Source organism: Anas platyrhynchos, chromosome 3 (assembly GCF_047663525.1).
Source record: "Anas platyrhynchos isolate ZD024472 breed Pekin duck chromosome 3, IASCAAS_PekinDuck_T2T, whole genome shotgun sequence".
NCBI classification, from domain to species: Eukaryota; Metazoa; Chordata; class Aves; order Anseriformes; family Anatidae; genus Anas; species Anas platyrhynchos.
The window spans coordinates 53,170,322-53,183,721 of NC_092589.1; the positions used below are offsets into that span (position 1 = coordinate 53,170,322).

Genomic DNA, 13,400 nt, shown 5'->3' on the forward strand with positions numbered 1-13,400 from the left:
AACTTCTCTGTTGCAGCATATGAAAATGACTAATTCTTACTGGAATGTACATGCACGCCTATATTTCTATATTTTAGATGAGGGAAAAAAATGTCTTCCTTTTTTTCCCTTTTTTTTCCCTTCTCACTATCAGGCACGTTGGTGTTGTGTTTTCTCTCTTCCCTGCCTACTCCAAACAAAACTCGTCTCTGCTATTGCTTACTCTGTTTGACAATTTGAGTGTGGTTCAGAGGGTTGTTTTTTTTTACAAGTTAGTGCTTTCATTTGGAAAACATGTTTTAACCGTTTCTGAAAATATCCATTGTTGTGATGTCAGAGAACTTCGTTTCTTGTAACAGAACACTTAGCCTAAATTATGTCACAAATAATTTAATTCCTGTCTAATGCATGTTTGTTTTTTGTTAGTTCATGCAATTTTATGTCACAAGTGTCAATTGGCCAATCTCTCAGCTAATGTCCTGTGAAGAAACTAGAGCTCTCTCATCACACCACCGTGAAGGATATTGCAACTTTTCAGGGTTTTAGAATGACTACGGCCTAGCAGTTTTGTGGTTCCTTTCATATGCTGGAAGGCACTGGAAACCTCTGGTACCTTTGAGAATTAAGGTTGGGGACAAAAAAGTTTCTCTTAACCGATTTCTGCACAGTACCACTGTTGTACAGGGAAATCTGAAAGTCATATAGTCGTATAGTTTCTAGTTGTATAGTCACGTCTGAAAGCTGAGAGTCGTAGAGTTTCATTCTGCTACCAGTGGTGAAGATTCATTTTACAGCATTTCTGTTTCTAGCTGTACTTTGCTGACTGGGATTATGCAAGAACGAACGTACAGACTGTCCGCTGCTGGACTGCATGGGTCAGCACCTGCTAAGAGCTGCGGGGACGAAGAGACCAAGGCAGCAGGAAGAAAGGAAATAAAGCAAGAGCGGGGCAGAGTCAGTGGTGGGACGTAACACTCCTCCAACACAAGAAACAACTGCGAATTGGGATGATTCTAGAAACTCTTTTGGAAGTTGTTATAAGATGAAATGTAAGGACCGACTTGAATGTCCCACTAAAATGAAGGATGCCTATATTTCTGTCAGAGGAAGGATTTGATCCTTTCTGAATTCAGCATGAGGACCTACATGGCCTTGTGTTCAAAGGCTGGTGGGGCTCCTGGCCAGGTCACGGGTCCCTTCTGTGGGTGCTGGTGACCACCGAGCTGGGCACGGAGGAGGGCTTTGGGCTGGGCACGGAGGGCTTTGCCAGCCTCCATACTGAGATGCTCTTGCCGATTTGGCATTTCGGAAAGAGGATTTTGGTGAGCGATGATGTGCGCAGCGATGGCAATCAGGCACCCTGCGTGAAGCACGACGGCATCCAGGGACAGCACCGGCATTTCTGACAGAAACCCGCTCCCAGCGCAACAGCTCCGAGACACGGCGGTGTTTTATGTGTGTGTGTGTGTGTGTGTGTGTGTGTGTGCGGTGTTGTTTTTTAACACAACTTTGGCGGGCACGGCACGGGGGGGGACAAGAGGTGTAGAGGGGAGGGGGCGGCACAGGGGCGGGCGGGCAGAGCCCCGCACCCACGTCCCCCGCCCCCTTCCTCCTCCTCCTCCTCCTCCTCCTCGCTGCTGCTCCTCCTCCCGCCGCCGCTCCCGTTAGCCCCCGGGCCGGCTCTCGCGATGCCGTGCGGCCGCCGCCATGTTGTGACACTATTTTGATTCGGAGCGCAGCAGCCGCGGGGGAAGGGAAGGGACGGGAAGGAAGGGACGGGAAGGGGAGGGGGGGCCGGGACGGGCCGGGCGCGACGCGGAGCGGAGCGGAGGAGCCGCGGCGGTGCCAGCAGGAGGACGGCGGCGGCGGCGCCGCAGCCACCCAGCAGCCAGCCAGCCAGCAGCCAGCAGCCAGCCGCAGCCCGGCCGCCCCGCTAGTCCCGCCCGCCGCGGCAGCAGCAGCACGGACCCCGCTGCTCTCCCTCCTCCTCCTCCTTCTCCTCCTCCTCCTCCTCCTTCCCCCCCGGAGCGGGACGGCGGCGGCGGGAGGCTGCGGAGCGGCTCGGGGCGGCGGGGTCCCCCCTGCCGGGCGGCGGCGCTGGTGGCGGTAGTGGCGGCGGCGGAGGAGGAGGAGGAGGAGGAGGAGGAGGAAGGCGGAGGCGAGGCGGCAGCAGCAGGGTAAGGCTCCCCCCGCCCAGGCGGGCCTGGCGGCGGCTCCCGGGGCCGGGCTGCCCCGCTCCCATCCCGGGGCCTGGCGGAGGGGCGGGGGCCGGGGGCAGGGGGAGGCCTCGGGGCGGCCCCGCAGCCTCCTGCTCCGCCGCTCCCGGCCCCGCTGCCCCCCCGGGGCCCGGCAGGTGACAGGTGTGCGGCCGCCGGGCGCGGCTCCGCCATTTGGGGCCGAGGTGCGGTGCCGGGGGCTGCCCGGCGGGGGCTGCCCGGCGCCGAGGCCATATATAGCCTGTGTGGGGCCGGGGTGCGGGGCGGGCAGGGGCTGGGTGTAGCCGGCGGTGGGGTTTGGTGGCCTTCTCTATCGGGTTTGGCCCCCTGAGGGAGGTGGGAGCGCGGTGGGGAGGTGTGTGGGGCTTTGTCTCATTCATTGGGAGGCTGGCTGGGAAAGCCCGAGCCCTGCACGGTGCCCTGAGCTGCTGCAGGCCAGGCCTCGTGTGCTTTGTCCTGGACTGGGCAGCACGGCGGGCCCTGCGCTGTGCCCAGGACCTGCAGGCACTTCCATCCTAGTGGCACCAAGTGCAGGGCTTTATAAAAGGAAAGTAATCCCAAAAAACACCTCCTTGCAAGGAGAGGGTTTCAGGCGTGCTTCTCTCATCACCTTAAGTTTAAGGTATTGACACCGGTTGAAATTCAGGAACCGCTTTTTTCATTGATAGAGTGCTGAGCACCGAATTTTCAGTGCTCTGACCTATATAGGTATCGGAAAGATAAACACGAAAAGTCTTTCTCTTCAACTGCTGCAACTATTTTCCATTATAACCATAGACACTAAAATTGTACAGCGTGTGCACTACAGTAAGGTGAGTTAGTGGCCCTATGGCAATAGCATGGCCATGATTTGCTGAAATCAAGAATAATTTTCGGTTTAGCCAGTGACTTAGCAGATAGCTAGGCATTTGCATTTCATCTAAATATTTCGATTTTGTTCTCTATCTGTATTGTTGTAATTAGGTTTTGTCAAAACTCACAGTTCTTATCTTGTCTATGTCTCTTGGCAAGAGGGAAGTTCCCCTGACAGATTAGGAGACCTGTATGTCATCGGCTTCAGTAAGTTCTGCCCTCAGTTTAACAGAAAGCTTCAGTCACTTCTGAGCTCATTGAAGTTACTCATCTGTTGGACTTATAAAGGCTCGTTTGCAGATTGTACCTTGACTGGGGTTGTAGCAGAAGGATCACTGAGCTGTCAGTTAAGAGCTGGAAGGACCTGGGTCATTGCTCCTCTTGCTGCTTTGCAGGAGAGCCTGCAGAAGGGAGTGGGTGGAGCTGTTGGAGGAGGTGTTGCGACTGAGAGATGTTTGATAAAGCGTCCTCCATACCATTATCTGTGTGGGCAGTGCCATCTTCCTGATATGCTGCCCTCACGCATACCAGCTCTCAAAATCTTTCTGAAATGTAAACCTTTTTCGTCCAAACATCAAGAGAAGTCAAATGGGTTCTTCCTTTAAGTTTGTTGGTACGAATATAGATTTCTTGAAAATGGGCACTCTTCCTATGATGGTGTCCTGGTCAAACCTTCTCATCCAGTGACAGGATGAAAGAAAGCAGTAGTTTTTCTCACTGTTGCATTGCTTTGAGGGCTGAGGTTGTGTTGTTTCATAATGGTCTTTAGTTTTATGAATAACTGGTATGCTTTTTAAGCATTATAGAATTAAACCTGTCATCTGTTGAAGAGATTATTTTCAGCAAACTTATATTTTTTTTGCTAGGGAGCTTAAAGTGCTTTTGGCAAACTTTCTTTGGGAGTAAGTACTTTGAAACATAAAACTAGATTGCTCTTCATCCTATTGCAAGTTCCTCCCTCTGACTGCGATCTCCTTGGTTGGAAACAGTGGAAGAAATAAGTTGGTCAGATGTGACCTCGAGTTTATGAAGTGACTGTAAATTTAGGACTGAGGGATCAGGCTGATCTTTTCTGAACTGTTGCAAGCGGAATGCCGAATGATGTTGCTGTTGGTGCTTTTACAGGAAATAGAACAAAAATTCCAGTGATTCAGAACTGGATTTTTTAAAGCTATACTCAAAACTCAAATATTTAAATGATTGAAGCAAAAGTTAACTTTTTTCCACCAATGTGTACAATGATTCGAGTTTTGCATTTTTTTTCCTCCTCAATTGCATAGTAGGTTATCTCAACTCTAAAAGTATATACTCTGTATTTCAAACAGGAAAAATGCTGGTGGATGCTCTAAAACATCTGGAACCCTGATTAGCAAACTGGTCTTGATTGGATTCCACATACATACATGCAGCTGGGAGAGCGAGAAAGCGATCGGTTTCACAGTTGGATAAAAGTTTTGATAAACTGGTAATTGCACTTAGAGGTTACAGTATAAGAGTTGTTTCAGTTTCACCTTCTCTTAAGAATGCCTACCAGAAAAATCTCTGTGACAGTATTAATGCTGTCCCTGACATAAGGCTTTTTAGATCGTTTTTGTATGACTCTAGAATTAAGAATTTATTTTTATTGAACTGATCAGCAAGCTCAAGGTATTCCAAAGAGTGCACAGATAATTACTGCATTCTTTCTAGCTTTGTGTTGTGCTGCCTTTGGAGTTTGGTGTTCCTCAATTAGTAATCTGGTTCTAGTAAAGCCAAGTGGAATAGTTGCACATAATTAAAGTGGAGAGTTTGGTGGAGAGTTTGGTGTTGTGTGTATGTGATATGCTGATACAACTGGAGCACATCAGTCATTGAAGGAAAGGCATCACTAAAGATGATCTGGTTGTTGTAGGTGCAGCCAAGGTGGAGTTAAACAGTTAATATCTTTAGAGTGTCTTGGGTATCTTTGGCGGCAAGAAGTTGAGCATTACCTACGGTAGTGTGCTGAATAGTTTTGTTCAATATCTGGCCGCAGAACTTCAGTAAAAAAAAAAAAAAAGTCGTTAAAGCATTTTGCTAAGAATATAATAGATGTATAATCAGTTTTTATGGCAGCATGGAAAATGTATAGCTCTCTACTATGCTGAACAGAGATGAAGATCAAATTTCACTGTGTTTAATGATGAGTGGTTTAAAACTCATTCACATCCTGGTTGTACTATGAGCAGAACCTAGTTTTTCCTTTATTTAATTGCTAGCATTTCAGAAGGGATATAAAACTTGTGCTCCCTTTGATATTTAGAGAAGTGTTGACTTAGCAATGTGGAATGGTTTAAAAAATAAAAACTAGCATGTCTGAAGGTTGCATGTACTTTTTTGAAAACACTTTTAAGAAGTGTACGCCCATTAGTCATGATATGGTTGGGCTTGCTAGAATTTCCAAAAAGGAAAAAGACAAAACTACAAGATATTTATGATTTTCTAAAGTTAGTAGTTGCGTGTTAAGTATTTAAGCTTGTGTCAGATCTAATGAAATCTGGTGTTATCTGCATGCTGGTGCTGCCGGCAGTGCAGGCAGATCGCCGCCTGCTTTTTCCCGTCGTTGAAGGCTCTGATTTGAGGTTCTCTTCTCTATGTAGCTGTCAGTCTTCACAAAACTTGCAGAGGCCTTTTTTTAATATTTGAGACTTTTACACCACCTTGAAAATGTGTTTGAGATGGTCAAAGGATGCAAATAGTTATTAAAAGGAACATGGAAGTGCAGTTTAAGAAACCTTTAATATACCTAGTAGAAAATAAATTTTGGAACTTGGAAATTCAGAATCAACTGATCTCACGTGGATAAGATGCTGAGATTAACTTATTTTCTGCGTAACTTTTTAAAAGAAATAGTTACCTTTGAAGAGGTTGGACTTCAGTTTGTTCACAGGTTTTTACATGTGGACCTAAAAATTGAATAGAATTGGTGTTTTTGAGGATTGTGTGAGATGTTAAAATGTTGCTCCAGACAGGTCTTTGACACCTTGGTCTTCTGTTTGTGTAGTGCATCTCCATCTTTAATTTGTCTTTCTAAAGACACAAGTCTTGAGCAATTATGTTTTCTTTAATCCCGTGCCTCAATAAATTTTGAGCTCATTGGCTAACTTCATTGAAGACACAATTAGCCAAGAGGCTAATCTCAGAGATGTTGCATTTTAATATTATTTAACAAGCTTTCCTAAAATGGATGGCTTCACTGAGTAGAGGATCTCTTTGGGGGAAAGTCTTGTGTGACCGTAGCGTTTACCTGTGTTGAGCATGCCAGTTGGCCATCCAACTGCTGTCTTTGGGGCAAGAACTAGATATGATGGGCAGTACTCCTCTTTTCAGCTGGTAGTTAGAGGGCAGGAGAAGTTAGGTACGCTGTGGGTAGGGCTTGGAAAAAGGGGGCAAGTTAAAGGGCATCTGGGACAGGGGTGGAAGGTGATTCCTTGGGACTTGGGAGCACGGCTGGAGCAGCGCATACCTGTGGGGAATGAGGCTGTGCTAGCCCTGCTGCTCGTGGGACAGTTCCTTGGAGAGCAGCAGCTGCCAGCCTGGGTTTACTGAACAAAAATGATGCTACAAAGGGTTCTTAAGAAGATGAAGACTGAAGGGGGAGAAAAAGTGTGGGACGTAGGGTAGCTAGGTGGACTGCCACGCTGCTGAGGTGCCTGTTGGGTGTCTGCTGGTGCCGGTGCTTCCATGCATGAAACCTCTTCTGTGCCTGCAGGTCTGGCTCACTGCAGGGCTGTGATTGCATTTATCCGCACCTGCAGCAGCATGGGGCAAGAATGTCCGTGAGGGAGGAGTTGCTTCAGCTGCATAAGAAATACATGTTGCTCTCAAAATACTTGATAGCCAAAGCATTATTTCATTGTTACATCTCATTTCCAATGACCTGACTAGCTGAGTGTGAGTGTAACTCAGTCACGCCTATGTGGGCTGCCGCGTGCAGCGGTGTAGTTAATGTGCTCCCGGGTCTAACAGGTTCATCTGTGATGATGAGCCATGGTAGCATCAAATTGTTTTAATGTCTGAAATAATTTACTTGTTATTACCCTTCCAAGTGAAGATTTTTGATCTAGTTCATTTAATCTTGAAATAGGTATTTATCTGGTAGACCTCTGTTGCACAAATGATGCTAGCCGAAATGGATGAGAACTCACTGCCAGGCAGGTGAAACACACTTAACAGCAAACTTTCAATTCTATTTACCGCGATGTATGTTCTTTAATTATTGGGCAAGAAGAGGCTTTGCTGTTTTCGTAGGTGACCAAGATCAAGTGTGAATATATGGCCAGGGAGTAATTGTTAGGAAAATTCCTAAAAGTTACCAAACTTCAGAATGCATTTTGTTATATGTTGTGGTTTTGGTTTTGTTTAATATAAATTCATCTGTTGATCACTGTGTTTTCAGCATATTTTACTTTTTCAGCGGTGTAAACTAACTGGAAAATATATATAATATAGACTTCAATACCTAGCCACCCCACCAGACGTTAGTCCTTGTTATGGATCTGATGTTTCAGAAGCTGTGAGTAACGTGTACGTCGAGATACATGGATACCTCCATCATCTATTTTCCTGCATATATTTAGGAAAAAAAAATGGGCTTCTGCTTTGTACTGAAGGTTAGAAATACAGAAAATACTTTTCCTGCGGAAATCCTAAGTCTGATTTCCTCAGGTGGAAAAAAATATGAACTGTTTCACCTCTGTAGGAAAAAACTCACACTTCAAAGAAATGAAGTTGTGTAGTGTGGCATGTAATTGCATCCTTTGTCAATTCAGGTTGTCTTCAAACCCTTCAGAAAGTCCGTACCCTTGCTGTGCTAGGTATCTATCTATTTTTATGGTACTCTGTCTCTTTGCAATGTTGATAATTTTCTTCCTGACTTTTTAAGAATCTGTCTCTGCAGACATAGATTTTGCAGAACACAGAATTAGTCTCCTCTAGCCACCTCTTTATTGCCATCCTGTCATAGTTGTAGGTGACCTAGAAAAGAGTAGATCTGTTTGTTCATAACCTTTCTTCAATCTCCCTTTCCCTTTGCAAATCTATGGTATATACTTCACAATTCAGATGCTGGTGCCCTCTTGTTTATGATTGTTTTTACTTTGTTGGCATTTTTTCCTCACCTGTTCCAACCGTTCTTCTCGGAAACTCCTCTTCCTTCTTCAGAAAACAGTTCAGCACTTGTCATTCCCTTTTCAATTCTGTTTCCTCTTCAGAGTATCTGTTGCTAAGTTTGCCCCTGCTCTGGTCAGGCTTTCCTGGGAGACAAAGAAAGTGTCATGAGCTCTGTGCTTGGATTTCTTTCAATTCATTCATCTGCTTCAAATTGCTACTTTCCCTTTGTTGGACAAAGCATTTTTTTTTGAAAGGGAATGGTAGGTTATTTTTGTTAGAGCCTTCTTTAATCTAACAGGTTTAAGCCGGTTGTGAACAGCAGTGGGAATCTCCATGGGCTCAGCAAAAGTGAGCTTAAAAGGCATTTTAGGTTGATACGTACTAGTAACATGGATTTAGTGAAAGGTGCTCATTCTGGAAGCAGTAAATTTCACGTTTGCTTATGAAAAAGCTGCTTCATTTTTTTTTAAATAAATGGTGCCTCGTTCTCCCTTTAAAAAAAAAAAAAGTGTATTTGTCAGGTCTGTGGTAAATGAGTGTTTTTTTTACTTTTATTTTTTTGGTCTGAGACTGTAGTTTAAACTGTGTTGCTGGAATAATTGCCAATACTAGATTATTGTATTTTATTTATGCTTTGGTATTGGCTGGAGAACTTGACTTGGATTAGGCTCTATTGTGCAGAGCACTATATAAATATTTATTAAGGCAGTCCCAGAAGAGTTTGCAGTCCCATGAATAATAAAATGTTTACTAAGATACATATATTGGATTAGACAGAGACGTTTAGCAAAGTGTTCATGTTAGCTTTCATTTCTTATATGCCTATTGCTAGTTTTTCAGTGATTTTAAGCAGTGCCTATCTTAAAGGAAAAAAAAAGTTAAAATTGCCTGCCTGCTGCAGCATTGTCTTGAATAGCAGTAATTCATGTAGCTGTTTTGACACAAGACTTTTAAGATTTGTCTGAATGATTCATGCAAAAGCTATGAAATTACTTAAGTGGGAACTTCACCAGCCTGGGTTTGGTGGTGGCTGCTGAGGGCAGAGGTAGGTGCATCAGAGCTGGGAAGGCTGCTCCAGTTGTGATGGTGGCGTGCGTTTGTGGTACTGCACTCGAGGCCAGTCAGAATGAGAGAGCTTTTGTCTTAAATGGGTTGAATGCAAGTAGAAATTTGACAACTAATCATTTTTTAAGCAATGTAACTTAAGTTGTGTTTGAGTTAGGACTTAACGTGAAAGTATGAATGAAAGGGGTTGATAAAGAATTAGTTGCAGCTCTTCCCCAAGAAGCACATTTCAGTCTTCCTTTCCCAGCCCTAAAGAAGTACACTGCTTTTGGGGTTCCTCTTCCACAGTATCTGGTGAAAGAGATCAAAAAATAAACTGTAAGCAGCCCGAGAGCAACTGTCCTCTGGATTGGGGAATTTTCTGTTTTCTCCAGCCTCTTGTTTCAAGCAGGTAATGTGTTGAGCAGCATGGTTCAGAGAAAATACCCATTATTTGTTTCTTTTTCCTCTACAAAGGGTTGAAAACCCCTGTGGTTTCCAGGCTGAAGGGAAAATATCAGTTCTCCCAGTAGTGCTTTCATACACATACTGCAGAGGGGGAAAATATCAATATGCTAATCTGTTATCTTCACGCTTTTGGTGAAAACAGGTCTCGTCGAGGCTGTGAACACTACCAATGTACTTGCATTATTTTGGATGCATGCAAGCGTGAGATCCTTCTGTAATGCAGTTGTACGTCTGCAGAGATACAGTGCAGTTACACAGGTAAAATGGTGGTAGAACTTCCTTCACTGGGGTGAGGCGTTTTATGGATGTGAAATACGCCTTGGCTGCCACCAGCGGGGTGCCCTAACTCCTGTCAGTATTTCTGTGTAAATGAGTACTCGTGGAGTATAGGTAAAAGTGCCCCTGAGGCTGCACCTTCACAGAAATAAATGGAAGAACGCAAATGGCTGTAAGCATCTGGGCCGCTCTGAGAGCTTGCTGTGACCGAGGGCTGAAAACTTCTTTCGCTGGCACAAGTGGCTGGTCTTTGGTTTCAGCTGTCTGTGAGCCAGGTCAGTCTATGAACGGGGAGATAGAAAACGAAGCAGAAAAAGTGGATTGCTGTTCACATTTCTTAGGTGGTCTTGTGGAAGGAGACTCCCTCCTTGGTGCTGGCGAGCCGCTAGATCAGTTCAGCAGTGTCCTGCAACTTCATGCTGAGGGTGATGTTTCTCGCGTCAGCAGTTCTAGCACATGGATTTGCTGTCCTTTCCCCTTAGTTCACTGATGTGGTTTGTAGTTTGATCCCACAAATAACTTTTTCTGCACAGCTGAGGCAAGGAGGAAGGGATAAAGAGTTCTTTAAGCTTGTGTTGCTGATGAAGAAAGCCTCTCATGAAAATGCAGTCCTGGGAGTGGTGATAGCCAAGCAGCAAGGTCAGTTCAAGAAGTCACCTCTGCCAGCCTGTGGCTGTGCTGCTGTTTGCATGCTCCCCAACAGAATCACAGAAATAACACAGGTTAAAAGTTAGCTATTGGAAAAAGCGGAACAGGAACTGCTTGAACCGACCACCGACAGAACAGGCGAGTGGCTTCTGACAGGGAAATCTTCACCAGTGGCCTGTGTGGGCGAAAGATGGATGCGGTAATTTCTTTTCGAGTTATCTGAAGGTAGGCAAAGAATCTCAAGGGCTTTAAACAGGCATGTTTTAATTACTGGGCTGTAAGTGATGGTGCCTGTAAGAATCCTAGCAGTCTCCTCTGTCTCAGTAAGAACGGCTGAGTTTTTCCAAAGCGTTTAGTCTGGAAATGCTGTAGCCTGGTGTTGCAATGTAGAAGGATGTGCAGGTCCCACTGAAGCTGGTGAAAGCGTGGCAAATGGCTAAGCCTAACCGCAGTGAGGTATGCGAAGTATGGAGGGAGAGAGAGATGGAGAGTCACTTAGAAAAGGGATGCAATGTTGTTGACGCTTGAGGAAAGAGGTGGTTAAGATGGGATAGCAAAACAGATGTTTTGTAAATACAGTCCTGTTTCACCAGCACACTACGGAGGAGTCTTACTTGAGCTGGGTTTGAGTTAGAGCCTTCTGTAATCTCTAATGGTTATGAGAGGAAACTGGTGAACCTATTAAATTACAGGCTGCTATTCAGCTGCACTAGCGAATGTGAAACCTCAGCTGAAGATCAGTGCATTAAAATCAGCGTGTAGCTGTTCTTCCTTCAAGTTGCAGGTTTGGGGTGGACTTAGGAACATCATGGGGTAGTTACCAATATGGCCTGCGTGTGCAGATTTCGGGCTGGCAGATACTGAACAACTTTCTGAAGCTAAAGGTTAATGTAAATGTCCACCTGCATACAAAATGCTGTCCGAACCACAAGCATTTGAGCCTTATTTAGGTGCTGAAGTTTGCCATCACCTCTTTGTTGTTTGATTTTTTTATTCTTTTGCTTTTGATTAAATTTTTGTTGCAGGCTTCAGTTTCGAGTAAATTCCCAGCGACGGAGAGTATCTGAAAGTCCAAGTACCACCTAATGGTGTTAGCAGAGTTGATGGAGCTACAGGCTTCCTTCCTGTCGAAACTGGCCAAAAGACCAGGCCAAACTGTAGCTTGTGTTTCTGCGCTGCGGAGCCAGTGGCAGCCCTGCCGAATGTTTTTTCCACTCCCCATCAATGAGCAGGGAGCTTCTTGCCAACGCAAATGAGATCTTGAGACCTGCAGCTTGACTCAACATAATATAGCTCGTGCTGAAAAAGAATGCTTCAGCTGAAAAAAAAAGTCAGTGTTACACTAGCATGAGATCTTGTTAATTAAACTCCAAACCAGATTATTTTTTTTTTTTAGGAGTATTACAGGAAAATTGTGTTTCAGCTCTGGATGTGCGACTTCAGGCTGTTGCCTGTGTGTGATAAGGGCAAGTCATCACCTCGCGCTGTCGCGTCAGTGAATGTGGCAGAATGTGTGCAGGGGCTTCTCAGGCTGTCAAAATTCGCTGGTTTCAGAAGCACTTTCTCATTTCACATTTTATCATCGCACCTAGAGCTCCCAACTTTTTAGTTGTGTTTTCTGATGTGAATGCATCGACCAGCTAAGGTTGGAAATTGATTTAGGAGGAGCCTGGCAGCATGGCTTTGTGCACCTTTGGAATTCAAGAATTTATTGTCGCTGCCTCACTTCTGAATCTATAGCTACATGTAACTAGAAGGAACAATACTTATTTTGCTATTCATGGATGGAGGAAAAAATGCACTTTTATCACAAAACTAAAGCACAGAGGTTTTCTTCATACCTTTCTTCTTGCCAGCTCTTGTGAAAAGTCCACATCTGTGTTTTTCAATTATCCCTGCCTGTAGCCCACAGCTTAGTGTTTTTGCAGGACAAACATCAGAAAACTGGAATGGGTGAAAAATTGAATTCTTCTCAAATACAAAGCTAAGCATAAGAGTAACAAATCCTTTACCACTTAGTCTGCATTTGTTAATCTCATCTTTCAGTAGTTGGTGTACCTCTATTAGCAGGCCTCTTATCTTTGATGCAAATGAAATAAATGGATTGTTACTTCAGTGTTGTGAACAGCTATCCATACAGCCTCACTTCTTTCCCCCCATGCAGTTGTTTAATATATTTTTATAAAATGGGATCTCGGCACTCTGTAGTTTCCTGGAAACACCTGGTATCTGATTATGCCTGTGGTCAGAAGGATACACGTAGGCACTGAAGCTCAATAGCTTGGAAGCTCCGACTTGCATGCGCTTTCATGTTTTCAGTGTTTAACTCAGTTGTGAAGAGATGCAGCTAATTTCTTAGTTAAGGGTTACATGGTGGTATATCTAGAAAGCAAAAAAACATTAAATATGAGAGGGAGAATAAGAGATTAATAAAGGGAATGGGAAATTCATTCAGAATTACTGACAAGTTAATAACATGCTACTTTAATCTGTGAAACATACTAGCTTTTTTCCACTTTTGGCACGTGTTGATATGTATAAAAATTGTTGTTTCTACAATTAAAAAGGTTGGTTAGGTTTCATAGTTTAATAGTAGGTTTGTCAGTTTCAGGAAGCAGCTCTTCTTTTTGTGCTGCTAGATGATAGTGTAATCTTGATATCTAGCTGCTTAAATAATGGCTCATCTCTATGCTTTTCCTCAGCCCCACGTCCCCTGTTTTGGTCTGTGGGTTTTTTCAGTTGTTTGGTGTTCTATCTTATTTTTGAGGGGGTGATCTTTAAATCTTG

At 44.5% G+C, this 13,400-nt stretch overlaps 1 protein-coding gene across 2 annotated transcripts in view; it reads left to right on the plus strand.

Annotated features, from left to right (window-relative positions):
- The first annotated feature begins 1,702 nt into the window (after positions 1-1,702).
- Positions 1,703-13,400, plus strand: part of TAB2 (TGF-beta activated kinase 1 (MAP3K7) binding protein 2) — a 58,833-nt gene continuing 47,135 nt past the window's right edge. Inside the window, exon 1 of one of the 2 annotated variants that reach the window (XM_005008887.6) lies at positions 1,703-2,156. The gene's annotated coding sequence lies outside the window, so the exon portion shown is untranslated. The remainder of the gene's footprint in view (positions 2,157-13,400) is intronic. The other variant, XM_027454349.3, reaches the window with a different exon arrangement.